A 17,815-nucleotide genomic window follows, 5' to 3' on the forward strand; every position below is an offset into this window, starting at 1 on the left:
GGAGTTATGGAGGAAGATGGGGCGGCAAGATGGAAGGAAGAAGAAGTGATTTTTACTTTTTTTTTCTTTTATTTTCTTTATTTATTTTAGTTATGGAAGACCACAAAATTTTCAATTAATTAATTAAATTAATTATTTTAGTTATGGCATCATGCATGAGGTCATGCATGATGTCATCACCTTTTTACTTTTTCATTTTTCCTTTTTCCTTTTTTTTTCTATTTTTCTATTAGTTCTTTAATTTAATTCTCGATTCCGAAATTTTTTTTTCTCCAATTTTATTTGACAGTTAGGTCAGGAGTCAGCTCTCGGGGTCAATTGACCAAATTGCCCCTCGCCGGTTCATCCCGGTTTGCAATTAATTCCATATTTCTTCCGGCTCCCTGACCTAATTATTTGACTGGCTTAACAGTTCTTTTTCATGATTTTCTCTTTTCCACTGTGTTCATAAGGGTCCTAAGGACTGCAGCGTCACTTTTTACGGTTCGAAATTTGAGTTTAAAATGACTTCGCAGTCGTTCCCGAGGAGGTCACCCATCGCTGTGACTCTTGGCTCGTTTAACTTCTTATGTTCTGTTTTTCTTATTTATACTTAACTACTTGAACATTACTAATTATTTGTGTTTATGGTTTATCTAATTGTCTTAAGTATGGTTTTAATCCCCTTAATTGTCCGGACCGACACCGGTCACCGGAGCAGTGAAATATACCAGGCTATACAAATAGGGGTGTTACAGTGAGCATTTTTAAATAGATATTAAAACATTTAATTAAAGTAGAAAACCAGCTAAAATTTTTGGCCCATTTTATTTTTCGACAAATTTTATAAAAATTTCGGCAGAGTGCCGTCTATATTTTGAGAAAACAGTTCTTCAAATACCTGAAAAAAAGCACTTCCAATAATTTTTCTCAATAACTTTTTCAAATTCACAATCAATCTTAACCAATTCTCAAGTTTCGAAATTCAACAATCATCATTTCTCAGTTTCCAAAAATTCAGAATTCAACAAAATACTATCAATCAATTTCTTTCAAATTAAAATAAAATATTTCCATTCATATTTCATTAAAGATAAAACAATTTATATACATCATTACAAAAATTTACATTAAAAGAAATTCAAACTAAAATTTATTACAAACTTTATACAAACTGTAACACCCTCCCGGTAGCAATTCCGTACATTCTACTATTCCGGTGACCAGTGTCGATCCGGACAGCTAGAATGTCCGAAAAAATATTTAAACTTAAGTGAGGGACCATAATCAATTCAAATATTAATAAGAAAAATTTAATAAAACTTTTAGAAATAAAATACAACCAAATTAAACGAGCCGGTGCCCTAGCGAGGGGTAACCAGAGGGAAGTTGCGGTTCCCGCAACGAGGAGCCCTAGACCCAGGGGAAAAATTATAAATTTTTGGGACTCCAGAGAAGGGTCATTAAGGTTCCTATGGCATTAGAATGCCAAGAAAATATTTAGGAAAATTTTTAAATCGGTACAGCCAATTTTGGCCCGTTAAGCCAAACGGAGGGCATTTTGGTCATTTCGCCTTCAGAGGTGATTTTTGGCCGACTTGTCCAGTTAAGTAAATAATTAATATGACATAAAATATGAAGAAACATTACTAAAAATTAAATTGAAATTGAGTAGTGATGACAAGAAAAGAAAAATCCATAAAAATGCCAAATATGACATCATTATGATGTCATTTGAAAGTCTCCACCAATTATAATTAAACAACCATATTATTAACTAATAAAAGAGACTAAATGAAGACCAAATTAACCAAAAATACAGCAGCCACCTCCTTCAAACCAGCCAAAACGTAGAGAGAGAGAAGATAGGGTTTCCACCATAGCCATTCTTTGCAAGCTTTCATTCTCATGCTTCCTCACCATATTTCCTCGAGACCCCAACACTAAAATGAATCCTTGGACCTAGAGGAAGTGTTTGGCAGCCAAGAGAGTACAAGAAAAGTGAAGATTAAACTTGGGAAAAAAGTGCCACTTAAAGGTTAGTGCATTAGATACCTAAAACTCTTTATTTTCATGATTAGTAACTTGAATTGAGTAAGAATTTGTAACTAAAATGAACAATAATTATGTGTATACATACCATAAATTCCGGCTACCCTATTGAAGGAACAATAATGGAGTGTTTTGATGGACTTAAAGTGGATTAGAGATTATGTTTAAACCATATATGCATGTGGATAGTGAATGAGATAGTTAATTCAAGCATGTTGTGAAAACTCATATGGAAATTAGGGTTTTGAGAAGTGAAAATTTGACTTGGCTTAGGAAATTGTTAGAGAACATTTTAATGGTCAATTAGTGACCATTTTAGGTAAGTTGACCACAATTTGGACTGAAATAATGCATGGCAAAGTGAATGTGTAGGCTGCCTAAAGACAGAAAGGGTGATCAAATTTCAGTCCACTTGGACTGCCATAGCTTTGGCTGTGTTGGTCCAATTGGTGTTTGGCCAATTGGAAATGAAACTAGGCTTATAATGGCACATTTTTGCTGAAGAAACCATGCCCAAAAGACCAAAGCAAGAGGACCAAAACTTGGACCCAATCCGGATACTCCTGACAAAGACTAGAAATGACCAAATGAGCGAATCGCTGTTCATTTGGCCATAACTCACTGTAGATATGGTCAATTGACCTGAAATGTTTACAGCAACAAGTTAAGACATAGAAAAACAACTTTCATGGAGGAACCTACCCCAAATTATGGCCAGAACCCATCCAACCAAGTGACTCCAGTTGTTCATGTTACTGTAGATATGGTCAATTCTGCAGATTGGCAATCCGGCCAGCTGTGGTTTTTGGACCATATCTAGAGCTACAAAACTCCAAATGGAGTGATTCAAAAAAGGAAATTCAACTAGATAAAATAAGGAACAACTTTTATGTTTGCCATTTCTTCAAATTCCCACTGCAACAGTGTCCAATGGAACAGTAAATTTGAGCTACAAAAACTGAAAATTCTGCTTCCCTTGGTTTAAACTTTGAAATGGTATAAATGCTTAATGCCAACAAGTTTTGAATGCAAAATGTGGTATATTGGGAGTGCCAAAGTCAATGTACATATTTTCTATCCAAAAGTCAACATTTTTGTTGATCAATGAGGTGAATAGTGACACCAAATACTTGAAATTCACAAATTGAAGAATTTAAAGGTTTCAAATTCCCTAGTATACCTAACAAGATTAGTTTGGATAGTTTGGCATGCCAATAGGGTTCAGTTAGCAGTACTGCACATGGCAATATGCCATTCTGTGATTTTATGGCTTTTAGCCATTCTGACCTTGTATTGAGATTTGGCCTTGTGCCTGATATTATTTACAGCTTGTTAGCTGTTCTGTTGCACACTGGGAGATGCATATGTGACCGATGGTGTGACGGCCCGAGGTACTTGATACCCAGTGCCAGTTTACCCGCTTATCCAGTCCAGTCGTCTAGTGTAGGTTACTTGGGCAACCAAATGAATGAAAATGGGCAAAGTAAAAGAAATAAATGAATGGATATACTGTCACACCCCGGCTTAGTGGGCCCCAGCTCAAGCCCCTCTATGGGTGGCCATCTTGCCGGCGTACCCCTCTAGAGGCCGGCGATGCAACTCAAATCGGTACTGTCCGCTTTGGTGGAGTTCAATCCCTTCGCCCTACAGAGCTAGGATTCGAACCCATATCACCTCACGGATTTGCTTCGCCTCTTACCAATAATAAGAGGCGAAAAGAGGCAAAGCAAATCCGTGAGGTGATATGGGTTCGAATCCTAGCTCTGCAGGGCGAAGGGATTGAACTCCACCAAAGCAGACAGTACCGATTTGAGTTGCATCACCGGCCTCTAGAGGGGTACGCCGGCAAGATGTCCACCCATAGAGGGGCTTGAGCTGGGGCCCACTAAGCCGGGGTGTGACATATACAAATACAAAACAAAGAAATCATACACATTCTATACATACTTATTTTCTGCTATTTTCTTTTATTATATTATTGCACCACTAAGCATTATTGCTTAGCGCGTTGCTTTTGCCACGCGTAGGTACTGGAGATACAGATCGTGAGCCCAGTAGACCGCAGACTGGGTGAGTCTGTCCGGCAGTTCTGCACAGTGTCCGTGTCACCTCAACTTCTGCAGTGCATTGGTAGGACACTAGGTGTCATTTTGATATTTTGTAACAAATTTTTACTTTCTCATATGTATTTGAACTTATGTAATGTATTCTGATGTTCATGTAAATAATGATAGTTATGGTTATAAATGCAAAATTTTGAGTATTTATTTATTGTTTGTATATGAGTATTATGAGAAATGGATGTTTGAGAAATGAAAAGGTTATTGAGAACTGAAATTGAAATTTGTTGAGATTTTGATATTGAGACTTTGTTGATAAATTGAAGTTGGGAATGATTGAATGTGAATATTGAAAGTGTTTTTCACAGGTTCCGAAGAATTGTTTTCTCCATTTTTAGCCGGTACTCTGTCGGATTTTCTTTAAAATTTTCAGAACCTCAAATAAATAATACTTTTGATAAATGGCTTAAATAAATTATATTTCACAAATTATATTCAAAAGCATGATATAAATTAATTAAGGTATATTAAAGTGTGCCGGTACACCGTGTGGCATTACTTACTCGGGTATACTGTATAAGGGTAAGGGGCGTCACATTTAGTGGTATCAGAGCACGGTTTAGGCGTTTATGGGCCTAGATTAAGTCCATACCATGCATTGCATTTGTAAGAGTCGAGGTGACACTAATGCAGATCTGTTTGTTTTTGTTATTTTGAATAGGATATGGACCCTTCATCTCAGAGGGCAGTTGAGGAGGAAGTGGAGAGTCATGCTCCACTGTGCGGTGAGGCGGGGTAGGGAGAACCTACTCCGCCACTCAAGCGAGCTGCTCAGCCTCCACAGGCCATGTTCCAGCAAATGGCCGACTTCTTTAGACAAATGGCCGGAGTAATGCCAGCACCACCACCACCACCAGCTCCACAGCAGAAATCACACCTGGAAAGGCTAAAAAAGTTTGGAGCAGTGGACTTTTTCGGTAAGAGAGAAGATGACTCTGTTGCAGCCGAGAATTGGTTGAACAGAACGGGCAGAGTCTTAAAACAACTCCACTGCACCCCAGAGCAAAATCTAGAAGCTGCGGTATCCTTGTTGCAAGACGATGCCTACGAATGGTGGGATCGTGGTTCGGTGAAGTGCAAATGTAAGTCAGAATTTGGGACTTCTTTCTCCGAATTCAAGAAGAAATATGTGGGTACTGTATACCTGAAAGAGAGAAGAAGAGAGTTTATTAACCTGAGGCAGAGACAGTTGTCAGTAGCCGAGTATGAGAAGGAATTCGTAAGATTGAGCCGCTATGGAAGGGAGATAGTCCCTAATGAAGCTGAAAGATGTAAGAGATTTGAAGAGGGACTAAATGACAACATCAAGATCCAGCTCACTGCCTTGGGAATCACAGAATTTACCAAGTTAGTGGAAGCTGCAATAAAGGTTGAAAAAGTAAGAATCAATGAGCAGACTAGAAGGGAAAGACAGCAGAAGAGGGGCCCAGGTCAGTCTAGTTCAGCTCCTGCATTTGGGAAGAAGTTCAAGGGTCCTCCTGCACAGAGTTCAGGGCAACCACAAGGTCAGGGCCAGTCTCAGGGGCCCAGGCCATAGTATACCCTTAGGAGAGGTCAGTCCACACCATCAAGGGCGCCTCCGAGGATGGGGTTCAGAGGGACCACCCCAAAGAACTTCTGCATGTCCACACTGCTTGAAATGGCATAAGGGGGAGTGTTGGAGAGTGACTGGTGCCTGCTTAAGGTGTGGGTCAACAGAGCATCAATTGAAGAACTGTCCACGCAGAACTACTACAGCTGCTCCAACACAAGCGCATGCACTGCCTCCCGCACCACGCAGAGGTAGAAAATCTGTAACTGAGGTCGTTGGACCATCACAGAGGCCTACATCTGAGCCAGCAGAGAGGCCTGACAGTAGACCACCAGCAAGAAATTATGCCCTGAGAGCTCAGGAGGAGCAAGATGCCCCAGACGTCATCAGGGGTACGTTCTCCCTCTACACTACACCTGTGCATGCATTGGTGGATCCAGGATCCACTCACTCATACATTTGCATCAACCTACCCGTAGAAAGGGGGATACTGGTAGGGGAGAGTGACCAAGACATTCTGGTCACTAATCCATTGGGTCACAGTGTGGTAGTGAACAAAGTGTACAAGGGTTGCCCGTTAAGGATTCAGGGGTATGAATTCTTGGCAGACCTGATTGAGTTGCCCTTCCACGAGTTTGACCTGATTTTGGGAATGGACTGGTTGTCACGTCATCAGGCAATGGTTGATTGCAAATTGAAGAGGATTTCTTTGAAAACTCCTGGGGGTAATGAGATCACAGTTGTGGGGGAAAGGACAGATTTCTTGTCCAATGTCATTTCAGCCACAGTTGCAAGAAGAATGATGAGAAAAGGCTGTGAAGCCTACCTAGCACATGTGGTGGATACTAGGCAGGCTAAGCCAAACCTGAGTGACATACCCACAGTAAGAGACTTTCCAGAGGTATTTCCTGAAGAGTTGCCTGGTTGGCCACCAGAAAGGGAAGTTGAATTTGCTATTCAGACAACGCTGCACAAAGACCCATTTCCATTGCTCCTTATAAGATGGCACCCACTGAATTGAGGGAGTTGAAAACTCAGTTGCAAGAGTTGCTTGATAAGGGGTTCATACGCCCCAGTGTGTCACCATGGGGAGCTCCAGTGCTGTTTGTGAAAAAGAAGGATGGGACTTTGAGACTATGCATTGATTACCGGCAGTTGAATAAAGTGACTGTAAAGAACAAATATCCGTTACCTAGAATTGATGATCTGTTTGATCAGTTGAAGGGAGCAGGAGTATTTTCTAAGATTGATCTCATATCAGGGTATCATCAGTTGAGGGTGAAGGATGCAGATGTGCCAAAGACTGCATTCAGGACCCGATATGGGCATTATGAGTTCCTGGTGATGCCCTTTAGCCTAACAAATGCACCAGCGGCATTCATGGACCTTATGAACCGTATCTTCCATCCATACTTAGATCGGTTCGTAGTGGTCTTATTGAAGAACATGATGAGCATTTGAGGATTGTTCTGCAAACCCTGAGAGAAAATGAGCTGTATGCTAAGTTGTCCAAGTGTGACTTCTGGTTAAATGAGATTGCATTCCTTGGACACATAGTGTCAGCCGATGGGATTAGGGTGGATCCCAAGAAAATAGAAGCAGTGATGGAATGGAAGCCTCCCAGAAATACAACTGAGGTTAGAAGCTTCTTGGGGCTAGCTGGGTATTACAGGAGATTTGTGAAGGGATTTTCCTTAATAGCTGCTCCCATGACCAAGTTGTTACACAAGAATATCAGATTTGACTGGAATGACAAGTGTCAGACCAGTTTTGAGAAATTGAAGGCTATGTTGACAGAGGCACCAGCAGCAACACACCAAGGTCGGAAAGGACTTTGTGGTCTATAGTGATGCCTCACATAATGGGTTAGGTGTGTATTGATGCAAGAGGGGAAGGTGGTCGCTTATGCTTCCGCATACCTAAGGCCACATGAACAATTACCCTACCCATGATCTAGAGTGGCAGCAATTATCTTCGCTTGAAGATATGGAGGCATTACTTGTATGGTGAAAAGTGCTACATTTACACTGCACCACAAAAGCCAAATATTTGCCAACCCGAAGGAGCTCAACCTTAGACAGAGGCGATGGATTGAGTTCTGAAGGACTATGACTGTAATTGACTACCATCACGGGAAGGCAAATGTAGTTCTTGATGCTTTGAGCAGAAAGTCCATCACGACTTTGAGATCATTGAATGCCCGTCTAACTTTGATTCGAGATGGAGCTATTTTGGCTGAGTTGCAAGTGAGGCCAAACTCACATACAGATTTTGGATGGGCAAATGGCGATGGAAAATTAACGGCCATTATGAGCAAAATCCCGGAAGGAAAAGCAAGCGATTATGAGGTGAAGGTAAATGGGTGTCTCAGATTACAAAGGAAGACTATGTGTACCGATGATGGGGAATTAAAGGCCAATATTCTAAAAGAGGCACACACTAGTGTATATGCTATGCACCTGGAAGTATAAAGATGTATCATGATCCAAGCTTCGTATTGGTGGCACGGTATGAAGAAAGACATAGTGACTATGTGACTAAATGCTTGACATGTCGACAAGTCAAGGCAGAACATCAAGTTCCATCGGGTTTGCTACAGCCTATACGCATACCTGAATGGAAATGGGATCGGGTCACCATGGATTTTGTAAGTGGTCTACCTCTCACCCGGAAGAAACATGATGCAGCATGGGTAATAGTGGATAGATTGACCAAGTCAACACATTTTCTGCCAGTTAGGACTGACTACTCACTGGAGAAGTTAGCAGAATTGTATATCAGTGAGATAGTTAGACTTCATGGAATTCCACTTTCCATCATATCTGATCGAGACCCAAAGTTTACATCAAGATTCTGGAAGAAGTTGCATGAATCCTTGGGTACACAACTCCACTTCAGCACAGCTTTCCATCCTCAGACGGATGGGCAATCAGAAAGAGTAATCCAGGTAAACAATTAAACCAATTGAATTAATACAACTATTGAACTGAAATGATAACAATAACATGAAATATATGTCAGGTCCTTGAGGATATGCTGAGGAGTTGTGTCATTGAGTTTGAGGGAAGTTGGGACAGATACCTCCCACTGGCAGAATTTGCATATAACAATAGCTACCAGGCTAGCATTCAAATGGCCCCATATGAAGCACTGTATGGAAGAAAATGTAGAACTCCAGTGTGCTGGACTGAATTGGGCGAAGATAAACTGGTAGGGCCAGACCTGGTGAAACAGACTGAGGACAAAGTAAAATTGATCAAAGCTAATCTGAAGGTTGCCTCGGACAGACAGAAATCTTATGCCGACCTGAAGAGAAAAGAAATAGAATATGTGGTTGGCGACAAAGTGTTCCTCAAGGTGTCACCGTGGAAGAAGGTATTGAGGTTTGGAAGAAAAGGTAAGTTAAGCCCTAGGTTCATTGGCCCATATGAAGTCATTGAACGTGTGGGTCCAGTAGCCTATAGGCTAGCTTTACCACCAGAGCTGGACAAGATCCACAATGTGTTCCACGTGTCCATGCTCAGAAGATACCGCTCAGATCCTTCACATGTCATCTCCAGGGAAGAAATTGAAATACAACCGGATTTGACATATGAAGAAGAACCTCTACGGATCCTAGCTCAGGAAGTGAAAGAGTTGAGGAACAAGCAGATTCCACTGGTGAAAGTGCTTTGGAGGCACCACAACACCGAGGAGGCAACTTGGGAAAGTGAAGAGACGATGAGGCAACAGTTCCCTCAACTGTTTATATCAGGTAAATTTCGAGGATGAAATTTAAATTAGAGGGGAAGAGTTTGTAACACCCTCCCTAGAGCAATTAGTACATTCTACTATTCGGTGACCGGTTTCGATCCTGACCTAGAATGTCCTAAAAATATTTAAACTTAAGTGAGGGACCATAATCAATTCAAATATTAATAAGAAAAATTTAATAAAACTTTTAGAAATAAAATACAACCAAATTAAACGAGCGGTGCCTAGCGAGGGGTAACTGGAGGGAAGTTGCGGTTCTGCAACGAGGAGCCCTAGACAGGGAAAATTATAAAATAATTTTTGGGACTCCAGAGAAGGGTCATTGAGGTTCCTATGGCATTAGAATGCCAAGAAAATATTTAGGAAAATTTTTCAATCCAGACATACCAATTTTGACCCGTTAAGCCAAGCGGAGGGCATTTTGGTCATTTCGCCAGAGGTGATTTTTGGCCGACTTGTCCAGTTAAGTAAATAATTAATATGACATAAAATATGAAGAAACATTACTAAAAATTAAATTGAAATTGAGTAGTGATGAAAAAAAAGAAAAATCCATAAAATGCCAAATATGACATCATTATGATGTCATTTGAAAGTCTCCACCAATTATAATTAAACAACCATATTATTAACTAATAAAAGAGACTAAATGAAGACCAAATTAACCAAAAATACAGCAGCCACCTCCTTCAAACCAGCCAAAACGTAGAGAGAGAGAAGATAGGGTTTCCACCATAGCCATTCTTTACAAGCTTTCATTCTCATGCTTCCTCACCATATTTCCTCAAGACCCCAACACTAAAATGAATCCTTGGACCTAGAGGAAGTGTTTGGCAGCCAAGAGAGTACAAGAAAAGTGAAGATTAAACTTGGGAAAAAAGTGCCACTTAAAGGTTAGTACATTAGATACCTAAAACTCTTTATTTTCATGATTAGTAACTTGAATTGAGTAAGAATTTGTAACTAAAATGAACAATAATTATGTGTATACATACCATAAATTTCGGCTGCCCTATTGAAGGAACAATAATAGAGTGTTTTGATGGACTTAAAGTGGATTAGAGATTATGTTTAAACCATATATGCATGTGGATAGTGAATGAGATAGTTAATTCAAGCATGTTGTGAAAACTCATATGGAAATTAGGGTTTTGAGAAGTGAAAATTTGACTTGGCTTAGGAAATTGTTAGAGAACATTTTAATGGTCAATTAGTGACCATTTTAGGTAAGTTGACCACAATTTGGACTGAAATAATGCATGGCAAAGTGAATGTGTAGGCTGCCTAAAGACAAAGCAGTAGGTGATGAAATTTCAGTCCACTTGGACTGCCATAGCTTTGGCTGTGTTGGTCCAATTGGTGTTTGGCCAATTGGACATGAAACTAGGCTTATAATGGCACATTTTTGCTGAAGAAACCATGCCCAAAAGACCAAAGCAAGAGGACCAAAACTTGGACCCAATCCGGATACCCTGCAACAGCACCAGCAGAAATGACCAAATGAACAGTTGGCCATAACTCACTGTAGATATGGTCAATTGACCTGAAATGTTTACAACAACAAGTTAAGACATAGAAAAACAACTTTCATGAAGGAACCTACCCCAAATTATGGCCAGAACCCATCCAACCAAGTGACTCGATTCATCGTTCATATTCATCAGATATGGTCAATTCTGCAGATTGGCAATCCGGCCAGCTGTGGTTTTTGGACCATATATAGAGCTACAAAACTCCAAATGGAGTGATTCAAAAAATGAAATTCAACTAGACAAAATAAGGAACAACTTTTATGTTTGTCATTTCTTCAAATTCCCACTGCAACAGTGTCCAATGGAACAGTAAATTTGAGCTACAAAAACTGAAAATTCTGCTTCCCTTGGTTTAAACTTTGAAATGGTATAAATGCTTAATGCCAACAAGTTTTGAATGCCAAATGTGGTATATTGGGAGTGCCAAAGTCAATGTACATATTTTCTATCCAAAAGTCAATATTTTTGTTGACCAATGAGGTGAATAGTGACACCAAAAACTTGAAATTCACAAATTGAAGAATTTAAAGGTTTCAAATGCCCTAGTATACCTAACAAGATTGGTTTGGATAGTTTGGCATGCCAATAGGGTTCAGTTAGCAGTACTGCACATGGCAATATGTCATTCTGTGATTTTATGGTTTTTAGCCATTCTGACCTTGTATTGAGATTTAGCCTTGTGCCTGATATTATTTATGACTTGTTAGTCGCTCATTGCACACCGGGAGATGCATATGTGACCGATGGTGTGACGGCCCGAGGTACTTGATACCCAGTGCCAGTTTACTCGCTTATCTAGTCCAGTCGTCTAGTGTAGGTTACTTGGGCAACCAAATGAATGAAAATGGGCAAAGTAAAAGAAATAAATGAATGGATATACAAATACAAAACAAAGAAATCATACACATTCTATACATACTTATTTTCTGCTATTTTCTTTTATTATATTATTGCACCACTAAGCATTATTGCTTAGAGCGTTGCTTTTGCCACGCGTAGGTACTGGAGATACAGATCGTGAGCCCAGTAGACCGCAGACTGGGTGAGTCTGTCCGGCAGTTCTGCACAGTGTCCGTGTCACCTCAACTTCTGCAGTGCATTGGTAGGACACTAGGTGTCATTTTGATATTTTGTAACAAATTTTTACTTTCTCATATGTATTTAAACTTATGTAATGTATTCTGATGTTCATGTAAATAATGATAGTTATAGTTATGAATGCAAAATTTTGAGTATTTATTTATTGTTTGTATATGAGTATTATGAGAAATGGATGTTTGAGAAATGAAAAGGTTATTGAAAACTGAAATTGAAATTTGTTGAGATTTTGATATTGAGACTTTGTTGATAAATTGAAGTTGGGAATGATTGAATGTGAATATTGGAAGTGTTTTTCACAGGTTCCGAAGAACTGTTTTCTCCATTTTTAGCCAGTACTCTGCCGGATTTTCTTTAAAATTTTCGGAACCTCAAATAAATAATACTTTTGATAAATGGCTTAAATAAATTATATTTCACAAATTATATTCAAAAGCATGATATAAATTAATTAAGGTATATTAAAGTGTGCCGGTACACCGTGTGGCATTACTTACTCGGGTATACTATACACGGGTAAGGGGCGTCACACAAACTTTGTGCAAACTTTATACAAACTTTATACAAGCTGCTCAAGATCCATTTTTACATGTCCATACATTTACGTGCATTATATACATTAAAATAAATATTTACAGTCAGGGTATAACTTATACCCGATATAATTTCAAGGTAAGTCGCTCCACAATCCTCAGCAGCTCACTCTGCTGCTCCTCTAGTCTCTAAATCTGCGACAGCAATAACAGCCATCGCTGAGTACTAGGACTCAATGGTGCACAACATACTAAAATAATCTTTATGCATAATTTAAATCATATTTATTCAAAAATTAGACTGAACATGAGAATTAAATATAAAACATGAATTATGAGATTTTAATCCAAATAATTTCATTTCGAAGTATCAAAACACATTTCATAAAATCCACAGTTATATCATGCCAGTCGAAACAAATATAATCTCAATAGCCAGAAGCTAAGGAGAAGTCACATCACAAGGCTAGCTAGCTCAAATATATGGATATCTATTCAATTTCTTCTTCTACTGGCACACACCTCAACACTTCAGCCAAAGAAGGAATCAAAATTCGAAACTGATTACCCCCACTAGTTATGCTAGTGAGGTGTTCAAATATATGGTCATGACACTGTGGTTTCAATACTTATCTTAACAATTTACTAAACATTGTCATTCCAAATATACACAAATAACTTTTAATAATTTAAATCAAAAGCATAATAAACATTTCATCACAATGATATCACAATTCAATATTTCAATTTATTCAAAACAATATGCAGAAGAAAATTTATAGAAATTTTACGTTGTGCACAAACCTTAAACGAGTCGCCTCTTGGCCTTGACTCGATTCCTCGGGTTATTTCCTGATGTTCTTTTCCACTGAAACACACAGTTTCACAGCGTTTCAGTATCATAACTTAGCATAAATCCAAAAATAAATTTAAATTCACTTTTACCTAGCTTTAATGTGCTAAACTTGACGTTCTTTAAATTTTGTGTTTCGGGGTTACTATTCACTACACTATTCAAGTCAATTTGTTGACTTTCTAAGGCTTAATAGGTATGGGAATTCCAACTTCACCCACATACCACATTTTGGTCACTAAATTTATTGGTTTTTGTTGTTTACTCAAATTCTAAGTCTTTTAGGCAAATTTGCAAATTTTCAGTTTTAGTGTTTTAAGTTGCACTATTCCATTGGTCATTTTACTGTTAGAATTTGGCAAAACTTTCTTCACATAAAATGTTCCCTATTGTCTTAAGCTTATTCTCCTTTTTGAATCACTCCAATTGGAGTTTTTTAGCTCAAGTTATAGCCATTTGAACTATAGCTGCCGGATTGGATTTAACCCAGATTTCTGGGCAAATTTTGGTTCTGACAGTTTTAGGTTACCAACTTAGGGTGGCCAAATGACTTGGTTAATGACATAATTTGGGTTTGTGTTCTTCATGAAAGTTTTAGGTCTATATCTCAACTGTCCACTAGTAAAATTTCAGGTCATTTAGACCTGCCTAGCTCAAGTTATGGCTAAATGAACAAACACTGTTCATTTAGTCAGTTTGTACAGGACAGACTGAGAATTTCCGGATTTGGTCAATTTGTTCACTAGGTTTTGTTCACTAGGTTTTGGTCACTTTTTGGGCATGCTTCCAAAATGAAAAATGTTCCATTTTGTGTCTATTTTCATTCCCAATTGGTCTCATACCAATTGGACTTGTAAATTTTCAGTTTCGGTCCCTCAAAGGGACCTTGGTCCTGCTGCCTACAGTATGACCTCATTGAATCCGAATCTAAACTCAATTCAAACACTTCCAACACACTTCATTTGGTCAAAAATGACAATTTCTCACTTCAAACTAGGTCAAATACATCATTCCACCATTTCTCCAAATTTTGTCTCCTAAACCCTAGGTCTAAAACCCTAATTCACACTAATTGTTACATTAACCAAATCTAAGCATGTCAATCTCACTTCCACATTCATACAAGCTTGCCTAACATATTAAATTCAACCAAAACATAAGCATATGCATAGCAACCCTAGCTGGCCGAATTTTCAGCTTGGTCCTTCAACAATTAATTTCATTTTATTTTAAGTTTATTTCTAAGTTAGTTAAGCTCTAAACACAACTAATAAACTAATTTGGCAATTTAAATCACTAACCTCAACTTGGATGCTAAATCTTCAATTTCTTTCTTCTTTTCTTCTTTCTTTGGTGATCAATCTTCTTCTCAAGTGACTAAAACAAGTTTTTATGGAAGAATTTGGGGCAAGATAGGGTTGAATGGGTGTTTAAAAGCTTGTACTCAAGATTTCATGTTGGAAACAATGGTGAGCTTAGGGAGAGCTATGGCTGCCGAAATTTTGAGGTAAGAGAAGGGTTATTTTCCTTTTTAATTTTTATGTCTTTTATGGTTACTTTATGTAGTTGAATTAGTCAAATATGGTGGGAAATTTAAAATCAATTTTGACATCATTTTGATGTCATAAAAGTGATGTAATTAGCTTTTTCTTTTCTTTTCCTTTTTTTTTATTAGTTCTTTAATTTAATTTCCGACTCCAAAATTTTCTTTTCTCTGATTTTATTTGACTATTAGGTCAAGAGTCAGCTCTCGGGATTAATTGACCAAATTGCCCCCTCGCCGGTTCAACCCGATTTGCAAATAATTCAATATTTCTTTCGGCTCCCTGACCTAATTATTTGACTAACTTAACAATTCTTTTTCGTGATTTTCCCTTTTCCACTGTGTTTGTAATAGTCCTAAGGATCGCGGCATCACATTTTATGGTTCGAAATTTGAGTTTAAATCGACTTCGCAATCCTTCCTGAGAAAGTCAACCATCGCTGTGACTCTCGGCTCATTTAACTTCTTATGTTCTGTTTTTCTTATTTATACTTAACTAATTGGCAATTACTAATTATTTGTGTTTATGGCTTATCTAGTTGTCTTAAGTGTGGTTCTAATCCCCTTAATTGTCCGGACTGACTCCAATCACCGGAACAGTGAAATATACCAGGCTATGCAAATAGGGGTGTTACATAATGACCCCCTAGAATATGCTCTAGGCATGTGGTTTCTCAACCACCTTGATCCCTTGCCTTCTTTGCTTATTTTTTTACATTTTAACTAATCATTTTAGGACTTCAATTCCTCCATTCATAGCTTTAGATATTAAAAAACTCAAATAATAAAATAAAGTATAAGTATATGAATTGGAACAAGATTAAAATCAATGCATAACATTTCTAAAACTTAAACTAATCTCTTGGATGTCTAAATTGTAAATTTGAGATTTTGCTCAAAATTCCTTTATTTGGTCTACCAAACCATCCCCTAACACACAACTAAACTTAAGCAAAAGGCAAAAAAATTAGTACATTATCAAATCACACGTAATCATATAATCATTGCATAGTTTAGCAATTTTGTAAAATGTACTAAAAATAGAAAACTTTGTATAATGTCACGACCCGATCCCACATGCTGGACCAGCACTAGGAATTAGGTCAACATAAGGTCCCTAAAGCCCATAGTAAGTCCAACTAATGTCTAAACCATCCATTAAACCCATATTTGAGCCCAATTTTAAGAAATCAACCGGACAAAGTTTGACCATAATATGGACCATCCAACAGAGAGTTTTTAACTCACTCGACCTGTAATCTCAAAATAAATCCATTTGGGAAGCTCAGCTCACCCTTATAATTATCCACAATCAATATAAAATCAAATGGGAGTTCAACTCCCTCATCCAACATAGCCATCCATCCACATATTACACATACATAGATTAATAAGTTACAACTCAAATTAATTAATCTGACAGTCCCAAACTAAATAAAATGATTCTACACATGAGGAGATCTAGAATTCAAATTTAATAATACAAAATATGGAAATAGTAACTAATGAACTTGCAAGGAAGAAAGCAGGTTAAACATAAGAATAAGCTTTCCTATAACATGAAAAAATAGGGTGAACAGGAGTAAGCATTTGACTCATAGAGTAAGATAGTGATTTCACGTATAATTTCTATAACTATCTATGTTTAGTGCATCCTAAGAGTGAAATGCATCATCTTCATATATTTTAAACAAAACAAATCATAATTACCTCAAAGGTAATCTAGAGCACTCACCCACCCGTATGTCACATCCATACTCATACATATATATATAGGAGTTAATCCCCTACACAGCTCTCTTAGTTTCAACCTTTGCCAATGAAATCAATTCAAAATTAGACTTTCTCTTAATAACCAAATGCGAAGGCCAGCGAGATCAACTCAAAGCCATGCCTACCCTGACTTATCTATAATAAGGATCAGGTCTCAGCTAGTCAAGCTCTAGCCGCGTCTACCCGTCCTATCCATATCCATATACACAACTCATACACACCAACTCACACACATAGCTTCAGATCGCCATAAAGCAACAATCACAACAACATCGTCAAATACAAATGTAATACAAGGCGTGCCTAGCAAATAACTACGTACATATATCTATAAGTGATGCATAAATATACCTTGAATACATAATAATATCGAAAGTGTAAATAAAATCAATATCTACTACTCACAGAGAGGATGACCCGACTACGGCTAGTCTGACTGGATAGAAGAATATTAGCCGGCACTGTTCACCTATACATGTACATTGACCTCTATCAATTAACTGACAGAATGAATTAATTAATTTAATCTATAAAAGCAAAAATAAATCCTAAGGTATTACTAAAATTTTGACAGAGCTTATCTTGTAACTTGACCTAACTCCCTACATGAAAATTCAATAAAACACAAAACATAGGGCCTTAGGCCCACAATAGCAACAATATTATACGGCCCCTCCTGGACCCACCAAACCAGACAATAGTCAAGTAACTATGCAAAATAATTATTTAAAAATTCAAGATATTACATATAAAATTCATGAAATTTTATGAGGTGATTCCTAATATATTATACTAAAATATAGGAAAAAGAACCAAACAAAAGTCCAAAAGAAAACACAAAATAATAGCCAAAACACAATAGTCTCTGCGCAGACAACTTCTGGCTATTCAACATAAACTCATAATTGTATGCCAATCTATAAAGATAATCCAGGAAACAAGAATTAGATAATAAACTAGGCATTATAACATGCAATTTTATAGCAAGAATCATTAAAAAAAAAGTTTTAAAAATCAAGTCATGTCTATTAAAAAAATCAGACGTGTG

The sequence above is a fragment of the Hevea brasiliensis genome, chromosome 12 (assembly GCF_030052815.1).
Source record: "Hevea brasiliensis isolate MT/VB/25A 57/8 chromosome 12, ASM3005281v1, whole genome shotgun sequence".
NCBI lineage: Eukaryota > Viridiplantae > Streptophyta > Magnoliopsida > Malpighiales > Euphorbiaceae > Hevea > Hevea brasiliensis.